We start from the raw sequence: 14,731 nt of genomic DNA on the forward strand, positions 1-14,731 counted from the left end.
TTTTTTTTTTTTTTTTTTTTTTTTTTTTTTTTTTTTTTTTTTTTTTTTACGCATTCTGGTATCTTCTTGATGGCCACATTCCAAACCTCAATTACCAAATACAAGATGTAAGGGGGATGAGATAGAGGTTTCCAGCATCTGTACACATCAACTTTTGTTGATGAAATTCAGTAGGTGTAATTTTAGAAACACTTGCCGAAGAGTTTCAAAATGAGCTTAAGAATGCAGTATGCAATAAAGCAAGATGTCACAGAAACCTTGATTTCCATTGGTAACAGTTAAATGGATCCCAGCTACTGTATGGACAACTACAATTTGAAGAAAACATGAAGAATAACCAGAATTGTATTCAGTAACACCATCTTAATATTAAATTAAATATATCCTGCACATTGAGCACAGTTATACACAAATAACTTAGGAGCATTTTGTGTCACACAGCAGTAATCTAAAAATACATTTGCTTTCAGATAGGATTATAGATGGCCGAACAGTTTCTTCATAACTCACACCTGAACTTAGAGGTTTTGCCCACTGAAGTAAGCTTTAATCAAATTAAAAATTTGCTCCCAGATATGATTGTATCTCAACCTTATAGAAAGACCTTATCATTATTGCTTCTTTGTGTAGAGAAAGAGAAAGAAAAAAAAAAAAAAAGGTTTATGTAACTCCGTGTTTGATTGTTCAGAAATTAAATAAAAGAGGAGGTTTCGTTTGCACTGAAGGATGAGATTTCCCTCTGGATTTGCTGCCCTCTAGATATCTTTCAGTATAAAACTGCTGCTCTTTTTAAATGGATTTTGCAGTAATCTGCTTTAGCTGAGGATGCAGTGGGGAGGGGATAAATGAGTAAAATGTGGAGAAGAGGCAGTGTTTGAAGAGTTTGTCAAGATGCTTTTTACACAGAGAAGGTGTCTTCAGACGATGGAGGTTGTCCAAAGGAAGGAGGCAGCTATATGTGTCTGTGGGGAAGGCAAATCAGTGCTAAAGTGGTGAGTGGTTGCTGTTATGGGACAACATGCTCCATTTGCTCTGCAGAAAGTGCAGTGAGATTATCAGCACACCATTCCCATGTACTGCTCCACCAAAGGCTGTTAGTGCCGATGTGAGAAAACAAAAGTGGAGGCGTATTTCTTCCCTAAAACTCACTTGCTATATGTCTCTTGGATAATACAGCACTGCAAAGCTTTTCTCAGTGATGCTGAGCTCTGGGTTGGGAGTGCCACTTCAGACATTCTAAATTTGTTTGACTTCTCTGCAGCAGAGAATAAATATATTTCAATTACTTTGACGGAACCCTATTTGCTAAATTCTCTGTTTCCAGGCCTACAATAGTTCCTGTCCTTCTGTTAAGGATCTCAAAGAGATCCATGCATGAGCTAAAGGCACATAGTGCAGTAGGAATTTAAGAAAAAAATGTCATACAAAACAGGAGCAGTACTGTTGAATATTGTAAGATAATACTAGCAAGGCGAGGATTAGGTAAGCAGGGAAGCCTATTAATAACTACATTCAGGAAAAAGAAGTTGTTTGGATTACCTAGAGCAAAAAAACCTCTAAAGGTCCCTCCAAATGAGATGAGACAAATAAATAGTTTCAATTATCTCTCTATTTTGTGTTTTAACCAGGGTGTTTACCTCAGGAAAGATTTTGGGGGGGGAAGGCACTTCATTATTAGATGGAGAAAAGAACCGCTTAAGTAGTTGATGGAGAAAATAAGGCCTGACTTTTGGAGCCTCAAATCTTTGTGAGTGTATCCTATGCAGCTTTCAAGTAATTTGGCTCATACACAAAAGTTTGTATAGACTTCTCCCAGGCAAAGTACTCTTTAAAAAAAAAGTACTTTTTTTTCTCAGCCTAGACATAAATAGTCCTATTGGTCCCAAAGAAGCAGCCATTGCAGGAAGCACTGCTTGCATTTCAGTGTCGGCAGGATAAGACTCTGTGATCTGACACTTTGACAAAATTATAAGTTGGCATGTAGAAAGCACCATTCATCAATGGAAACTAAGGGAAAAAACAGTTATTAACTCTCAAGGTCAGTGTAGGGTGATCAATATTATTAATTGCATGTGGATAAGTTGAGACAGCAGTTCAGCACTTTAGCAATTATCTGAGATTCAATACAAGTATTAAATAGTACCAGTATTCAATCATGGTTGGTTAAGAAGCTCCCAATTCTGCTAACCTTTACAGGTGAAAGAAGAGTTCCTCCAGACTACAGTATTGCTGGATACCCTCAGCCCTGTGCTCAGACCTAGTACGTGCGGTAGTCAGAAAGGTGACATTTTGTTTGTACTGTGTTTCTTGACACTGGAAACAGAATTCTCCAACTAGCACAAAATGCTCTGCCTTGGCGACATTTCCAGACTTACCATAAGGTGAAAATTCCCAAGTCCACCCAGACAGCCTGTTACCAAGGGATTAAAGTGTGAGTTTATCTCTGTTGGAACAGGAATCAGCAAATATATATGAGAACATGCATGTGGGTAAGAGTAGAGTGAAACTAGAAATGCTTACTTACACAGCACAAGTAACACAGACTTTTCCATCCAGGGTCCTGCCAATGAGTCAGAAAAAAAGCCCTCTTGAATTTCCTAACTTTATTATATACCAAATCCTAAATTCGGGTTTTACTTATCTGTTTGTAACGGTTTGGACTTGGCTCCCAGCCAAATGCCTAAGCTGTCAGTTCTAAATCCTATAATGTTTTTTAAATTCTACTTCCTAAGTTCTTGAACATTTTAAATTCTACAATTTTATCATAACTAAAGTGTTATTCCTGTCCTATTGCCATGCCTTCAGCTGATTTCATACTCCAGTTTATCTGATTTGATTACTCTTTTCGTGGGCACCAGCTTTTGTTGCTAAACACTAGTTATGGACACTTGCTCATTCTGTGGCTTTGGGAAGCCACTGAAACTGTTCCCTATATTTGATAAACCTGGGCCAGCCAAGAGCAGACAAACTCCCAAACAAAAATAATCTGTATTAAAATTTGCAAGTGTCCTCAAAAATATCAAACACTTCTTTAAGTCCTTGGCCTGAATGGCCAGACCTTGGCTGTTCTCACTGAAACTGCTGGGAAGAAAGAATAAGCACTACAAGGTTGTTAGTCATGTCACTTGTTGCTTGCCTGAAGAGTGCTAATTTGCTATGGTGATAAGTAGAGATGAGGAACCTGAGCAGAATAAAAGTCTCGCTCTTGCTTTGGACCAGAATCTCAGGTGGATATTAGTATTTATAAATTCAAAGACTGCCACTGGTTCAGAGCTAAATTTCAGGCATTCATCCAAATTAAACCCAAAGCTTAAACCTTTTGACATGAGCCTTGCTCTCCACCAAGCATTTGTGTAATTAATATATCCCTTTTTTTTTTTTAAAACCCTTAAAAAACCCCCAACAACCCACAACTCTAAACCGTATCAAATGAGCTGGAAAAGTACAGAGAAAAGGAGGCATTCAGTGAGAGCCCAGAAGCCATAGCTTTGACTTACATAAGCAAAGGACAAGCAGTGTCTTGTATATATATGGGAGAGTTTCTTTTCCTGTCATGATCCAAACTAATAGTGAAGGTGGGTTCGCTTGTCAGATGCATTCCAAAAGAGGTACGACATTTTCTAGTGACAGCATTAGCCACCCCCGATGTGCATGGGACCATCATTTTTCTTCCAGTTCTACTGCCAACATCAACTGCTCTTCCCATCAGCCTAACCCGAGTGAAATCTCTCCTTCCAGCAAATAATGCCTGCCAAGGCACCTGCTGCCCTGAAGCAGGATGACTGATAGGTGAGGTTGCCTCCACTTTGTCCCGACGTATTAAAGCTGTGAAAGTGTCTGGAGGAGCAAAGGGATGGAGAGAATTAACTCAAACAATTATAAGAAGCAGTAGAAGCGCATCTGAAGGCAGAGGTGCTTGATTTCTGGTTATTTTAATAAAATTCTGCCTATGGAAATTTGCAAGTAAGAGATATTGGTACTGATTCAAAGAAAGAAGCAGAGATGGCTGAGCTGAGGGAGGCACACATGGAGGGATTCATTAGAAGTATCACATCTGGTTATGTTATCTCACACTTTAGGATGCCAAAAGTATTATCCCTGTTGCCTTCCTCTGGGCACTTACGTTCAGCAGTTTCTCTAGGATGGAACACCCTCCCAGGTGTTCCCCCAAGGAAATCTGGGAGTTATTGATCCAAAACAATGGCCTCTGCTCTTATTCCAAGCTCCAGATCATGACAATAAAACAGGGAATACATCCAGCTCCATCACTGTGTTTGGCTGACCACTGACTGCCAGAGCCACTCCCAGTAGAAGAGTATTCCTGAAATGGGCATGACCTCAGTATTTTGCTGGCCCTAGTGGAGAGCAGTTCACTTATGGGTTCATGCTGCAGTCATATCCTATCAATGTACCTGATCTACAGAACTATTAAGCTGTGGTGGCATTGCAGTTTATTTGCACAGAGTAAACCTTGTTAATAGCTTTAGAAGCATTCCTGACTGCAACATATGTTGTATGTGCATGTGTAAAGGGAAACGTGGAGCATGTAAGTGATTTCTACACAGAGCCTTGTCTTTGTGGAGAGCCAAGACACAGGAATTTCAACATTGTTCTTGCTTTTTCCAGAGGGTTCCTGTGAAAATCCCCTGCCAATGCTGGACTGCAGCAGCCTGGAACTTTTTGTTGTGATATTTGTTGTGATTATATTTGTTGTGACCCTCTCTTCATTGCACACGGTAAGATCATCTAGGATCTTTATAAAGAATCTTTATAAACAAGGCACCAGAGGAAACAGACACCAAATTGTCAGTGTCCTGTTGTTGCCTGATCTCCTTAGAAGTTCAGACATGCTCCTCTTCAGGGGTCTCAGTGCAGAATAGTGAGCATGAGGAATTTGCTAGCTGCCAAGATCTGCTTAGCTCTATCACCCCAATGCCTCTGTGAACTCTGCGTGATAAATAAATGTGCATTTTTCCATACATATATATATATATATGGAAACTAAGAATAAATAAGTGACCTCCATTTAGTGTTTTACTCATTCTCACCATCTATATACTGATAAAAAGTAAAACTAATCAGAATAGCTGCAGAATGTTAGATTCTGGACAATTATAAATGCAAAATAATATTATGTAATTATATATCAAGTTGACCTGTTGCCTTCTCAACAGAGCCATCAGCCCACACTGGTGAAAGTTGGATTCTCATTGATGTAAGTAAAATTAATCCCACTGGAATTAACTCAGTCAACACCCATTCCGATTTACTCTTTACTTTTCTACAATGACTTCCATGTTCCTATGTCCCCAGAGTGATCAGTGAACTGTGGAGTTATGCCGTCTCTATGGCACTTTTCAGACATCCATTGTTGCCACACTTTTTCAGTTGTCCCAGTTTTTCCCCTCCCACCTCCTTTTAAAACTTTGACTATGTAATTCACTTAAGCTTCTAAATGAGCTACGTCTATAAAGAGCATCTGGGTCAGCCAGCCTTAATTTGAAAATGTCATTACTCCCACACTAAACTTCCCCCATCAATCCCACAGCAGCCATCATGGTTTGTATGTCTCCCACAACAACCAAAGTGAAATTGTGGTCTTCTCATCTTTCAAAAAGAAACAAAATACGGGGAAAAGATAAGAAACTAGCACCCAGGTGGTGAAGACTGAGATTGTGCAGGGAAATAGAATGAGAAAGTATGCTGATTTCCACAGAATTTTTGGGCTGCAAAGGTGTAAATCATTAGCTGGGGAAGGGAAAACAGTAACCTTTTAGCTTGTGCATAGCTCAGTTCTGACTATCTTTAAGTTAACTTCATTTTGTAAAGTTCAGAAATATTCAAGATGCTCCTGAGACTCAGAATATTGTTACTTTTTCTCCTGTATGGCCTTTACTGTGGGTAACTGAAAAAAGCTGTTTCTGGGTCAGTGGAGTTAAAAGGATTACATCTGAACAAAAAGTGGGAAGCTTTTCCCTTTCTCAACCTGAAAGCTGAACAGCTATATGCCTAGTGTCTCTTTATAGTCAGTTTGATGAAAGGCAGTTTCAGGGGGCACTTCTTTTGCTCCTATAATAGCTATTAAAAATGAGCTGAAAAGCTTGCCCTCTGGAGATGCTTACATAGATATTTAACTCTAAACGTCTCTAGAAGCCAGACTTGTATCTTTAGCCATAAGGGGCTGGAGGTAGCTGGAGGTGAAGGCACTTCCACTCAGGTGTCTACATGTGAGTGCCATATCCAGATTGCAATCACTGGGAGATTTTTCCAAAACAGTAAGTAGACCCTTAAGAGCATTTCCACCTACCCTCAAGCAGACAACTGGGTTTGGTTGTGTAAATTGACAGACGGAGGTGTCTGGTGTGGTCTGCAGCTGCCAGAACAGCAAAAGTCCTGTGCTAAATCTTCCTCTCTCCAGGGCTGTCCCAGTTACTCCAGGACATCTCAAATGGCACCAGACACCTAAGTGTGAGCAACTGAACTGAGCTCCCGGTGCTTGCACACCTCTCTGGACCACTCTGGCAGGACTGACAGACCACCATTGACTATAATCTGAGCACAGACAGCTGTTTCACATGTAGACACTTCCACGCAGATGCTAGTGGTTATCTAAATCATGTTAAAACCTACACAAATTTTACACACAGGTTGTGACACAGCAGCACCACAGCAAAGAGCTTTTTAGCCTGTGTATCCCATCACAGCTCATTTTCCCAAGGAGGACACATAGACAGCACAAACAAACCTAGTTTCTGTGGCCACTTGTCACTGGCACTGCATAAACAGGCTCAAGGACAAACCCTTCTCTGTGGGTTAATGTATGTCAATTAATTGATTAAAAAAATTAAGTTAAATCATTGATGTAAGGGGAAATACAATCTGAGCCCTGGAGGAAGCATCTCCAGCAGAGTCAGTAACAAAGCTTTAAGAGTCTCATGATTGCTGCTCTGGTGTCATGACCATGATCTCTGTATAAAGTGCTGTAAAAGGTCAGGGTCTCCTCCTGAACTGTCTGCTCTGCCCTAATTAGAAGCAGAAGAGAAACTTAAGTGCCTCTTTGAATTTCATCAGAAAGAATATGGGCTTGTATTATCATGGTAATAAAGGTAATACACATTTGTTGGGCTCCACTGGGGTATAGCAACAAAAGCAGCAGTATGTTTTGAAAAACTGTACACCATTTCCTTAACAACCACACTAAACTTTGGATGCTCCCAGCTATGCTTCAGTGTGGTAAAGAAAGTAGATACTTTAGCTTCAAATTTAATATTATTCAACTGCCTCTTTATAAAGAAATGGTAGGAGATATTTAAAATATGAGTGCAAGGACAGGCTCTTCAATCTCATGAGCCAATCTAGAGTTAAGTGAGTGAATCGCTCATCTGCTGTGTGAACTAATAGGAGGAGAAAATAAACTCTGAGAAACCAATTATAGTTCTATACCTCTATCCTCTAGGATGTGATCTCAAAGTCAAGTAAGTCTCCAGAAATCAATCTCCAGGACTCACTGGGAAAGTTCTGCATGCCAGAATAGGGTAAACTTGTTTTCAGGAGATCTAAATGGAAACATCCAAACTGAAAAAGTAAGATGGCAACATAGCATGGTCAACTAGAAGCAGACATATAAAAAACAGGAGGTAAAATTACAGTGATGCTAGGTTAGCTCTAGCATTTGAAATTCCAATCAAAGCAGGACAGTGAAAAGAATGAAGTATTAACCCAACTACACTACAGTGAAGCAAGGATTTGCCTACTAATAAACCTCAAGCTGATAGGTTCCTGTCATCTTCTCAGGCTACCAGCTCCCAGTATTCTTTAAAAGAGATGTTGTAGGTCTCCATCATGCACTCTTTATGATCTCTACAAGACAAAATGTAGTGTCAGATAATAATCTAGAGGGGGCTCTGATGCAGTATCCTATTTGGAACTGCATCAATTTGTGCTAACTTGGGGACTGCACTCCCTGGTGGAATAAGTCAAAGTGGGAAGGGCTTTAAACAGCAAGGTTTCGGTACTTATACTCCCTGAGGTCCTTGAAGTTAAGACGGTCCCTCTGAAAGAGAGAGGCTTTATTTGATCCTCTGTACCAGAGTTACTATATAAATTACCATGGCCCTTTGCCTGGAATTCGAAGCCTTGGGCATGATTTTCAAAGAGACCAAGCACCTAAAGTTCCAGCTGAACTCAGCAATACTGGAAAACAAACACAATAGCTGACCAGACAAAATAATGTACCTCTTCTGAGAAAAATTTGCTTTAATTTTGTTTTAACTTTGGCTTCTCCAAATAGACAACTATTTAGTAACTTCTTCTTGACCTGAGATCTGAATCTTCACTCTCCCATTGCAGTTTTGTGAGGTAGAAAATGAAAAACAACTTGTCCACCAAATCAAAGACCCTACCCTTAGCCATGGTGAAAAGGGATAGGGAGAAAAAAAGAATAATCACAAACTGCATAGTTATAATTTGTCTTTTTCTGTCAGGATGATCAGAAAGCATATATATTTTTTTCTGCTAGATGGAACCCAGCTGAACATGCAGAGCTTGGACATCTTAGAAGAGTTCCCAAGATGTTACCAATAATTAACACAAAGCTTTTCTCCAGGACTATACCTATACTCTTTATTTCCCACTCCACAATCCTGCTACTGAGAAAGACAATTTTCTTTGTCTTAATGATGAATAAAGTGGGTTTGAGAATTGCCCTAGGAAACCATCACCAACGTATTACTGTTTTATCTAGCCCAAAGTCGTTTTGGGTAAGGAAGAGCTGCCAGAGCTGTCTGCTATTCTGCTGATGTAGAAATAACAAGATCACTGCATGTTGGTCTGAGACTCAGACATGAAAACCAGCTCAAAGAAACATTTGCTGATGGCATTGATGTGCAAGTGGTTCAGGTTTTTTGTAGGGTCTTAGTTCTCTTGAGCTTTGACAGTTATGGGTGTTTTCATAAATGGAAAGAAAGGACCCAAACCTACTGACCCTGAAGCGTTAGCAATTCAACTCTACTGTGGATTTTGCATCTAGAAAAGCCCACAAGCCTGTATATCATCAAACTGTCACATCAAGCAGCTGAATTACTGTGTGATGGCATGAGCTACAGCAACCCATGGCATCAGAGAGGAGACTTTTTGCAGAAAAGAGCATTGAAAAAGCTGAGCAGTGGGACCCTCGGGACTGTTGGGGAGCTGAGTGAATCAGCCATGCTGCTCTGCTCCATGCTGCCATGGCAGAACTGACTTTGCATCTAAATTAGCTAATTTAAAAGTGTCCTGGGCACCTCTGCACCATCCTTTCCTCCCATCTGTGACTGCATAGAAAATTTAAAGGAAAAGGCAAAACACAGTCTTTCCAAAATCTATAGCCTAGTTTATCATCCATAAATATAACACTTCTCCAGGCATCTCTTGGTTGATGTTCTTCCCTACCAAATACCCACTGAAATCCTAGAAGTGCTGTATACTGGAGCTTACAGATATGAAAATTGCACAGAACAGAGCAAAGAGAAAATTGGCAGGGTTATTCCAGAAGCCTTTAAACTGGTTGTTTTTTGTCTGGTGGTTTTTTTTTTTTTTTTTTTTGTTTTGTTTTGTTTTGTTATCATTTTTCCATTACTATAAATCAGTATTTCTTTATCAGCTAAGCACCCTGTGATGTTGAGCTGTACAGATCTCAAGAGTGAGGCATAACATCCTGTGCCTTCTAATTAGCTTTGCTGGTCTGACTGACTGGCTGGGCACCAGAGTCAGTACAGCTGTGAGCTGACAACATTGTGAGGAGGCAGGAGCAGGTATAGAAGCTGAGCAACAGTAACATCTGCACACATGGGAGAGGGAGGCAAGAAAAGGAAGATCCTAGGACAGAGGGAAGAATATACGGAAGAAAAGATCAGAAGAAATAGAGAAGGACTGACCAGCAAAACCAAATGATAAGGTAGAAAGAAGGAGGAAGTAGTTCTGTTGTCTGTTCAAAAGAGCAAAAAACCACTGGCTGAAGTTAATGAAAACTGTAAGTTTCTATTAACAAAGAATGTATTAACATTTCTGAACATGAAATACTTCTTAAGGATTTGGGGGATGGTTATTTGGGTTTTTTAAGCTATTCCATGGAATCCTACTGAGATTTTTTTTCCAGGTGATATGGTCAGTTTACCAATCTTTGCTGACAGCACAGAAGCAGAAAGGTACCTTTGAAGCAGGATGTGGGAATAAAGAGGAATAAAACACAAGGAGGAGGCCACAGGTAGTCTCAATTTGCATAAAATTAAGATAGAAAAAAAATACATTTTCAAGGGTAAAGTTATGGATTATGATGACGTTTTCCTCTCAGCTCATCCACTGTATTCACTATAAACATACAGCGATGTTGTTAAACAATGTTGGGATTGATATGGGATTTAATTATTCATATGTATAGCATTGGGAGGGGAAATTAATATATTCCCTCTTCTTTCTTCTTCTGAAATTAGATTCTTTGATATATTAGTTTCCTATTTCCCTAGCACCAAATTCCATTTTTTTTTTCTTTCTAAATAGTTTTAGACGTACCTCTAGTGAGTGACACTGACAGTGGTCAAAAGCATTCTGCCAGCCAGCCCCTGCCTTAACCTAAGAAGTTGGAGGGTCTTAACTTTTTGTTCAAATTTTTCTTTCCCCATGAATGCATTCAGCACAAAGCTGCTACCTCAGTGCTACCCACAGGAAGAGCTTCCCACCACAGCTGCCACTGATGCTCCCTGGCTTCTGGTTTCTACCTTCCTGCAGTTCCCTTTACATCCTCTGTAAGACTTAAAATTTTTAAAGCAGTGCTTAAGCTTCCTCAACAACGTTCACCTTTTTAGGTTTGTGGCCTAACAGACACAAAGAAACAACCTCCACTAAGCTCTCTCAGAGGATGGAAACAGATCACTCATCCCCTTTCCTTGCCTCCCAGGGCAGCTGAACACAGGTCTTGGTGTCACATAGGTGGGATATTACAGATCAGGAACAAGTCACAGGCATGATGCAGCATGGAGATGCCAAGAATGGTCAGGGCTTTTTTGGACACATTCACGTCAACCAAGAGATATGCAGTAAACTCCTCTCTTATTGTTTCACAGTATCCTGCCTAGGCCAAAGGTCTTTCAAGGTTTGTCTAAATTACAGTGATTGTTTTTTGTTTGCCCATGACAAACCCGTCACAGTTGGAGTTAGGACAGATTAATGATGAGGCATGACTTTTCCCTGCAGAAACTTTGCTCTTCAGATCCTATATTCTTTCTCTTTTTTTGGTTTGGTATTTTTCTCTACTTTACATTCTGTTTTCAAGCAGCTTATAGAACAGAAACGTATATCTGAGTATCTAGTGTGCTTCCTCAAATTATCTCAATCCCATTTTTAACTTTGGGTACAATTGTTACCTTCCAATTCTCCAGTGAAATAGTTGGTTTTAATTAAGAAAGGCATATTTTTGCTGCAGATCAGCTATTTCATACTAAGCTCCTTCAAAACTTTTCAATGTACCATCTGGAGCTGATGATTTGCTGCTTTTTAAATTATCGATTTGTTCCAGCTCTTCCTTCTGACACATCTTGATTACCAGAAAAGAGCAAGTCCCAGTAGGTATCACTCTGATATTCTCTGTGCCGAAGAGCTCTGCAAACAAATAATTCAGATTCTCAGCAATGTCTTTATCTTCTTTAATTTCTGCCTTTAATCTTGGGTGAACCAGCTTCTGAACTGCCAATTAATTATTCCTACTCTTCTGACTGATAAACCTGAAGCATTCTTATTTTATACCTTTAGTTTTTTGCAGTCCATCACACTTCCTTTTTATTTCCCTTTCATCTAGTCTTTACACTAGTTAATAAACCAATGTATTGGAAAGCTGAGGTTAGATTTTCAAATTCAGAAGGGGTCCCTGCCATTAAGTTGCACCTATTTCCTCTTTGCTTGCCTAGTATTACTATTGTCAGCAACATACACGCTCTCCAGACTATTATTGTTCTTTAGTGGAATTCACGGCATCTACCTCTACTATTCCCTCGTGAGTTTTCTCGACAAACCCTCTCAACAGGACCAAAACCCAGGTGCTCTGAAGTTAAAATTTCAGTCACTTTTTTGTACTTTATTTCCCACTAAGCTACTGTTGGATCATATAACATTACTATGTCTGTTAGCAGCTTCAGGTGCAGTCTTGTCTTGAATTCATCCCTGCATATTGCTCAAGATTAGAACCAAAATCAGGATATCAGAATGCAGGCATGTAAAAATGGGGCATTTTGATCTGAAATTTCGTACCTACTTATGGCTCTGGCCCAAGCTGGAAAAAAAGGTACCTGGCCCCTGTTTTAAGACTTTCCAAAAGCAGGAGACAGCAGCTGGATGTGTAATCCATACTAGCGGCAACCTGATGGTGCAGGATGCTTGTCTGCAATAGTGCAGTGATTAGAGTGCTTGCTTCCAGACATGGAAAGGCTGCATGGGAGGGAAGTCAAGTCAGCATTGCCCATCTCAAATGAAGCACTCAACCACCAGGGAGAGAAGAGGGAACACTCTCCCATTTGTTGGGATGGGGGTTCCTGGCTCAGAAAGAATTGCAAAGTTTCTGGGTTGAAAGGAGGCCTGACACTACAGCTGGGTGGTTTGGGGTCTCAGAGGAGAGAGGTCTCCTAGGTTTGAGTCAGTGTGCTGATCCTTAGCACTTTATTTTATCCAACAGTTTAGTGCAGAATGGTTCCTAAAACAAAGTAAGTAACTTACTGTCTGCTGCCTGCTGAGACTCTAATACTTAGGAAGAGCTTATCTTTCTGAGACAGAACTGTGCAGGACCACGTTGACCAAGTTAAAGCTGTGGCCTGAGCTCTAAGCCATCTCCGGCTCACAGCATTCATTCCTCAGGCCCAAGCAGCATCCAGGTCCTGCCTGAAAACTTGACAGTTCTTCAGCAGAGTAAGCTGAACTGCACCTAAAGTTCATGTGAAAAATAAAAGTACTTGAATAGGTTTGCTTCAGGCTACTTTATTTCTGTTATGTTCCTTCCTAAATTGTTGTTCTTCAGTATTTTCTTCTGATTTCCTCCTGCTGACACATCTAGATACTGCTGGACAGCAGAGTTCCTCAATCCCTTCCCTACCCAGCTCATGCACTTAGGCACTGCCAAACCATTACTCATGTAGCAAAAGCCCCCACAAAGTGTCAGCTGAGCTTTAACATTTCTTTTTAAAAATAAAATAATAAAAAAAAAAAATCCTACCTCTGGGCACTGAATTGCTGTCAATGATTTAGAAAGAGAGGAGTTGAAATGCAGCATAACAGGCATAATCCTCAAATCCTTATACCACTGGCCTGCCCAATGGGTCCACTCCAAGAGTGGTTTGTCCATCCTCCTTTTGATGGCTCTTTCATCACAGATCACTTTGCTGCCACCATTCACTTCAACCACAGAGAGATGGGGGCAACAAACTCAAAAAGGCTTCATAGCAGGACAGTGGCTGCACTTAGTAAGGCCTTGTAACCCACCCAGATATGTGGAGGAGACTTCGCCTTTGGCATCTCTGCCTGCATGTAGAAAGATCTAATTTTGGTTATACCCATTCAGATAGAAAAGAGTTCGGGTAGAAGAGTTAGGAAATTAGAGCTGCTGATTTATGTCACATCCAAAACCCTGACCATTGCCTCGTTACACATGCGGAAATACTCAGAGACACAAGCCCTCTTGGAACTGGGGAAAGGCCTTTTGCTGATCCCTTTCATTAAACATCCTGCAAATACCCAGTCTGGTGACTTTTTGCTGCTACAGTTGTTCCCGGGGCATCCTCTGACCTGTTCCGGATCCTGCTTGATTTTTTCTGATCAGATTTGAAACCACTGAACCCAAGGAGAGGAGGCCAGTAAAGCAGTAAATCAACAGAAGACGTCACCACAACCCTCTGACCTCTTGCTCTGCTGAGACCCAAACTCCCCCTTGCCGCCTCAGATTCTCCCACCCTGAGCCGCCCACAGACCTGTGCACCCACAGGGGCCCACGGGTGCGGGACGGACGCTGGTGCCTCGTGCCCCAAGACATGAGGGTGAGGGTGCCCAGGTGCCGAGTGTCCCACCGTGCGTCCCGTGGGGTAATCCCGGCTCCCTCGCCCGGAGCATCCCGCACCTGCTGCACGCCGGGGGGCGAAACCGCGGCCCGCCCCACGCTCGGCCCCGGCTCGTCCTCGCCGTGCGGCGGCAGAGCCGCCCCTGCGCTTACCTTTCCCAGGCACGTGCACGGGGGGACAGGCCTTCCCGGAGGATGGCGCAGGGAAGCCGGCAGGCGGTGGATCCCCGAGGAGCCCCCGGGAGCGGGAGTGCCGCTCCCCACGCCGGGCAGCGAGGCACGGGCACGGGGAGAGCGCCTGGCTGTGGCGCGGCTGTGGCACGGCGCTGCTCAGGCGGTGGCTCCGCTGAGGGCAGAGAGCTGTGAAGCTGCTCCCCGCCTCGGCGTTACCATCTCGCCAGCCACGCAGTCCCAGGGAAAAACATCGCCTTCAAACACTGCCGTCATCTCCAGCGAGGGCGCGGGGCTGGCTGGCTGGGAATGGCATCACACACCAGGCCGAGATTGCGCTCCGGGTTCAACACAGACACCTTCTTCTCCCAAAAGAAAACGAGGACCCCAAGGAGTAACATGCAACACAGATGCAAAACAGGGAGGATCGCATTGAAAGATGCTTCTGGGTCAGGGCTGTGCCGCTTCTCCGGTCCAACAGCACCATCT

The 14,731-nt window shown here is 41.9% G+C and overlaps 1 long non-coding RNA gene across 2 annotated transcripts in view; it reads right to left on the reverse strand.

The window, feature by feature from the left end:
• Nucleotides 1-14,498, reverse strand: part of LOC114069109 — a 147,405-nt gene extending 132,907 nt beyond the window's left edge. Inside the window, exon 1 of one of the 2 annotated variants that reach the window (XR_003573726.1) lies at nt 14,225-14,498. This is a non-coding gene — a long non-coding RNA (uncharacterized LOC114069109). Of the gene's footprint in view, nt 1-7,443; nt 7,523-14,224 lie in introns of those variants that run through there. The other variant, XR_003573727.1, reaches the window with a different exon arrangement.
• Nucleotides 14,499-14,731: the final 233 nt, after the last annotated feature.

The sequence above is a fragment of the Empidonax traillii genome, unplaced genomic scaffold, assembly GCF_003031625.1.
Source record: "Empidonax traillii isolate 1590-97213 ecotype Southwest subspecies unplaced genomic scaffold, ASM303162v1 scaffold1193:size157251, whole genome shotgun sequence".
In the NCBI taxonomy this organism is placed as follows: Eukaryota; Metazoa; Chordata; class Aves; order Passeriformes; family Tyrannidae; genus Empidonax; species Empidonax traillii.